The sequence below is a fragment of the Nestor notabilis genome, unplaced genomic scaffold (genome assembly GCF_000696875.1).
Source record: "Nestor notabilis isolate BGI_N333 unplaced genomic scaffold, ASM69687v1 scaffold21909, whole genome shotgun sequence".
NCBI lineage: Eukaryota > Metazoa > Chordata > Aves > Psittaciformes > Psittacidae > Nestor > Nestor notabilis.
The window spans coordinates 7,001-13,306 of NW_009943584.1; positions in this window are offsets into that span (position 1 = coordinate 7,001).

Below are 6,306 nucleotides of genomic sequence, written 5' to 3' on the forward strand. Positions count from 1 at the left end.
CGTTAACAACACACTGAGAGGATCCTGAGTAAATCCTCCTCAGGGTGAATGGGAAGGTTTAACAGCAGCGTGGAATGGTTCAAAATATCCAGGTTTCTGGTTTAATGGGATGTCACATCCCTTTGGATGCTTCTCCAACCAGTTTGTGACAGTTGTGGGATGCAGGTGGATGGGGTGATGCAGCGTCTGGATGCTCTGGTCCTGTGGGATCCCTGGGCTGGACCATGGTCCCATTGCTGGAGCAGAGGGACTCTACTCCCGTCCCTGGTCATGGTGACAGTGGTGGTAATGGAAGGAATGTAAGGAACATGCAGGATGGGATTGTTATTAAATCCCTCAATAGACAAGGAGCAGCAGTAATGATGCCCTGTGCAGACCTTTGCTCCTTAAAGCACCACAAGAAGCATCTCAAGTGCTTGGGGAAACAGCCAAGTCCCTTCTGTGCTGCTCACTGCCAGCCCCAGCTGCTTCCCACCACCCGGGGGGGGTTATATTCATCCCATGGGAACATCTACCCTTGCCTCAGCAGCACCAGTGGGTGCCTCAAGCATCTTCTCCTTGCAAGGTGCTGGGATGAGGGACGCATCCAGGCGGGAGGAGACCCCTGAACCCCCCATGAGCCCAGGGCCATTATTCAATGGAGAAATAAGAATAAATCCCCAATTCCCCAAGGAACTGTGGCCCATGGGGGCAGATGAGCACAGGCAGCAGGAAGTGATGCTCATGGCTTGGGGAATCACCCTGTGGAGAGGGAAACCCGTTGGTTTTATCATAGAAACCCCTTTTAGTGCTGGCAGCTCCCTCCTGAATCTCTTAAACCTGCGTGTCACGGTGGGTTTATCCTCTATTTGAAGGCTAAACAATTGGATAAGCGCTGGAGGAAACACCCACATTCACAGGGCTGGGTGGGTGCACCCCTCGGTACCACCTGCAGGATGCAGGAGCATCCCCTCCTCCTCCCAAGCAGCGCTCCCCTCCCATCTAAATCAATATTTGGGGAGCGCGGCGCGGTTTCGCCTCCCCACCGGCTGCTCCCGGCTGCTCCTTTCGCGGCAGCAGCGCTCGCAGGGATTCTTTGGGCTCCCTGGCTCATTAACGGGGTTGTTACCAGGCAGATTTCCGCAACCTTCCCAGCCGGCGGGTCGTGGGAGGAGGGAATGCCGGTTTCCATAGCGATGCGCTTGGCTTTAATCAGCCTTTCTTTCCTGCGAGAATTGATTACAAAAAGTGTCACTAAATAAGTCAGTAAATTGGATTTTATATATATATATATATGTATCCCCCCCCTCCACCTCCCGTGGGATTATATTAACGTTGTCTTTGAGGCACCATTTGAGATGTGGGGGAAAACACCTCTTGCTCCTCGCAGATGGCAGCTAAAGAACTTAGCGGGGAGAATTAGCATCGAAATTGCCTGAGGCTTAATCCTTGTCCAAACAGCTCGGCCACAGCGGGTGGATGGGGACATCTCAGTCAGGATCCGTCCCCTCCCACCCTGCTTTTCCTGTAGCATCCAGCTCCTGCTCGCTCCCCATCCTTGTCCAGCCCCTGTGTCTCACCCCCACAATTCGTTATTTATGTGTCAGGCTCCCTGTATCTCTCCTGGTTCCCCATTTCATTTGTCCTATCTGTGCGGCCTCCAAATTTAAGCCAAAGATTCTCCATCTTTAAGCACCAAATCCCCCAAATTTAAGCCCAAAACTCCTAAAAATTAAGCCCAAGGTCTCCCAAAACGAAGCCCAAGATTTGTTAAGTCTCAACTCCCTAAATTTAAACACAAGATCTCCCAAATTTAAGGTCAAGATCCCCCAGATTTAAGCCCCACAACCCCCAGACTTAAGCCCAAGATCCTCCAAATTCATGCCCCAAGCTCTCCAAATCTAAGATGAAGACCCCTTAAATTTAAGCCCAAGATCCTCAGACTTAAGCCAAAGATCCTGCAAATATAAACCCAAGATCCCCCAGATCTAACACAAGTTCTCCCAGGTTTCAACCCAAGATCCCCAGCTCCAAGCCCCGCTCCCCTACACAGAGCAGGGCAGGATCATCCCTCCCCATGGGTGTCCCGCTGGCTCCATCACATGGAGCACTGGTTCCTTCAAGGCTCCCTCTCCCCCCTCAGCCATGGGACAAGACATGGGGTGAGCGCTGGGGTCCCCATGGGCAGTGGGGGACATCCCCTTCCTCACTGCATCCCATGGGAAAACCAGCACCGGAGAGATGCGACCAGTCCAGGTACCAGAGATGCTGCACTGGGGTCAGGGACATGGCTCCACTCGGCATGTCCAGGCTCACAGGGAGAAGTGGGAGCTTCATGTGGCTTAATTTAGGCTGATGGTTGTACCTCAGCCAGACTCAGCTCATATCCCATCAATCTGAGCCAGCCCAGCAGTCCCAGCCCTGCTCCGGTGGCTTTGGAGCAGCTCAACCCATTGTCCTCAAGGCAGAGCCTTTCTCCAAGGTTTGGGAGTTGGGTCCCTCTGTGCCTCAGCTTCCCCATTAGACCTACACTGATGGAGCTGGTCACCAAGAGAGCAAACGCTCCCGAAGTGGTGCTGAGCAGGACAGGGGGACTTGAGCCCAATTCCCAGGTAAACTGAGGCACGGCACAGCACCCGGGCAGTGCAGGATCAGCCCTTCCCAGCCAGCACCAGAGACCTTGGGGCTTCAGCCCTGCAGGTGGAGAAGCCCCTCATCCTGGTGGGAATTACAGCCCGTGCCTCAGTTTCCCCTCCATGGTTAATGCCTCCTCGGGCACCGCTGCTCTCCCTGTGCACATTCCCCCTTCCAGGGGCACCTCCTTATCCCATCCCGTGAGTGTCACCACCCTTTGTCCTCCCCTCCAAGGAGATCCGAGAGTCCTGCGTTGTTTCAAGGTCATTTGCAAGGTGTGGGTGGATTCATGAGCTCGAGGGTCATGGGATCCTTCCAGCTCTCTTCTACAGGGACGTTTAGATGGATTTGTGGTTCCTGAGCAATTTCTAAGGGGATAGAGCAATTCCCTCTGGGAATAAAGCCTGTCCTATGGAAGGGCATCACTTCAGAACCAACCTCTGACAGGCAAGAGGAGAATTGTGCTGCTTGGATTTCTTTGGCTTTCCCTGGCATGGAAAAGTTCCCTAGCTGGGAGGTGAGAGAAAGAAGAAAGTCTCATCTCAGCACCTACAGGACAGTGGAAATAAGAGATGGAATCCTGGATGGAAGTTAAATAGATGTGACATTGCATTAGAGCAAAAGCAGCCGCCTCACAGGGTGAGCTGTGATGTTTGCTGGGAAAAATAACCCCTGTTGACATTCCTCCAGGGATAACGATCCACTGTGGGTCCTTGCTGGGGAGATCGGGTCCAGAGAGAGCCAAATCCACCCAAAACCTGCAGATTTGGGAGTGATGGGCCCAGCTCCAGTGGAAGGTGTCCCTGCCTGTGGCAGAGGGTTGGAACTGGATGAGCTTTAAGGTGTCTTCCATCCCAAACCACTCTGGGATTCTATGATTAGATGCTGATGATTATTGTTATCCCCATTATCCACCCCAAAGCTGCATTTCCCAGCTCCTCCCCAGGGCTGGATGGAGCCAGGAGCATGGATGTGGGGTGCAGAGCTTGGAGGGGATGCAGCCGTAATGGGTGCAGTGGGTGACCTCGCACCCAGCACCCAGCCGATGCTGGTGGTGGGCTCCTGGGGTGCAGCGTCTAGACAAGTGCATCCAGTCGCCGCGTTCCCATGGCAACGCTGCCGGATGCAGGGAAATGAAATAAATAAGTGGGAATGGGGGTGGGGAAACACAGGCGAGAGGAAGGAAAGCCCATGGGATGGGTGGTGGTGGGTGCTGGGTGGGCGATGGGGAGCTGTGCCGAGGACTGTCATCCTCCTGCCCCATCTCTACCTGTGCCCCCAGCACTTGCAGCTGCATCCTGGAGATCTGGGATGCTTGATGATCTCCGAAATCCATGATGCCAGCACTGGGAATGGGGAGAAAGAGGCATTGCAAAGGCCAGGACCCCCCCAAAACCCACGGGTATCACCAAAGGGGTGCAACAACTGGGGAAGGTCCCAATTTGTGCCTCTTTCACCCCACTTTTTGCTCCTGCTGCTCCATCTCAGAGCATCTTCTAGGCCAGGGGCCACATCCTGCTCATCTCCACCCCATAGCATGGAGCGATCAAGGCTCTGGTCCCTTTAATTTCTCTCTGTGATTTCACGAAGGCTTTTGAAGTTGGAAGTAGGTCAAGAACTTGTTTCCAAGTCATTAACTGAAGTCCCCGGGTTCACAGCAGTGTTTGCACCTTCTTAATAGTCAATTCGCTCGCTGGGCACTCATTCCAATTGCAGCCGTTTCCCAAAGTGGAGCCGGGCGGAGTTGGGAGTGGGATCACATGGTGGAAACACCTCCAATAAAGAGCTCCTTGGGCACCTCAGGGGCAGGCGATGGCCCTGGCAGAGGAAAACTGAGCTGTAAACTGCCTCCAAATGAAGTGTGTCAGAGCCTGCAGTGGGGTGCTGGCGGGGCTCAGGGGGGTGCAGTGCCCCGTAGCATCTTTTGAGGATGGGAGCTGGACTTGGTTGTTCCTCCTGGGGGTGGGAGTAGGATCTGGGAGCCCCAGGAGCTTCGTTTGCCCCAGTGATGCTCTTTAAGGTCCTTTCCAACTCAAACCAGGCTGTGATAATTCTATGGTTCTATGACCTGCTACAAGGACATCCAGGCCTGGGCTGTGGGAAACGTCCCTCATGGGGACCAACAGCATCTGTCATCCCCCTTAGGGCCTCTTTGCAGCTCTGCTGGGGGGTATTTTCTCCCTAAACCCCAGTACTTTTTTGCCCCAAGCTCCTAGAACGGGCCATTTCTGCCCCTGTCCCCCCGGCCGGGCTCAGCAGCGGGGGGAGCGATGCTCTCGCAGTATCTTCAGGCTGGCTTCAAAGCGGAATAAACCCCAACAAATCTCTTCAAAATGCAGCGAAATGAAAAGTTAAATCCGCGGCGAGCCTCAGGCATATGGTGTTCGGGAGGGAGTCACCCGGGGAAGGATAATATCCCACCGGGGGGCAGCGCGGCCCCGCTCCGCTCCTGCCAGGGGAGGGCAGAGGCTTTAATTCAGCCCGATGCACAGATGCTGCGGTCAGGGGCAGCCGGGAGCATCCTGCCTGCGCTGCCTGCTCCGGCCTCGCTGGCACAAGGCAGAACTGCAGCCGCATCCTCAGGGCTCTTTAGTCTTTAGGGACAACATATGCAGGGGGAAACATCCCTTTTTTTCCCTGTGATGGAGCCTCTTCATGTCTATTTTTGACTCTTTCCAGGAAAAATGAGGGGGGAACATCCCCTGCCCCTGCCTGGGTGGTTTGGTGAAGACATGCAGGACAAGGGGCAGGTTTGCTCCTGTCTGCAAATGTCAGAGCCACATCCTAGGGAGCCACGAGTTTCCATCCTCTCCAAAAAGGGATATTCTGCCCCCAAATGTCCCAGCTGAAGCCTAAGATGAGCCCTCACTCATCCGCGGAGACACCGTGGTGTTTGCTCCTCATTTTGCCCCTCCTTGGCACGAAGGATTTGGTTTGACCAGGCTCTTCCCACCTCCTTCTCAGCTTGTCCTGGCTCAATGGGTTGGAACTGAGGAGCCATCCAGGTGTAATCCATCACTCCAGCTCCATGGGATGCTCTCAGAGGCTCTTCCCTCGGGTCGGAGACTTGCGGGTACCCAAAACTCAACCTTCACATCCGGCTCCTGCTGAGCAGCTCTGTCAACAGCCACCAGATCGATGGATGGCTCTAACCCCCCGAGCACCATGCTCCCTCTATCATTTATTATTTACATTCCTCAATTTAAAAGATTTACAGCCCAGCTGTATGTCCAAAGGCTGTTTCCTCAGAGAGTTTAAATAGTGTGGAAGTGAATTAAGCTCAATGCAAACAGCCTCGGTCACAGCACCACAGACCCGGGGGGCTGCTCTGTGGCTTTGCATTTCTTTCAATTGAAACCGGGGTCCTGCCAGCATGGATCCAGCAGATCCTATCCCCGGGATAAGGTAGGGAATGGGATACCACAGTCCTGGGCTCTGCCTTTGGTTTTCCACTGACGGGCAGGATGGAGTTGGGCTTGTTCAGCCTGGAGAAGAGAAGGCTCCTGAAGGAGAGACCTTAGAGCAGCTCCAGTGCCTAAAGGGGCTACAGAAAACCTGGAGAGGGGCTTTGGACCAGGGATGGAGGGTCAGGACAAGGTGAATGGCTTCTGCAACTGCCAGAGGGGAGATTGAGATGAGCTCTTGGGCAGAAGCTCTTCCCTGGGAGGATGCTGAGGCGCTGGCACCGGGTGC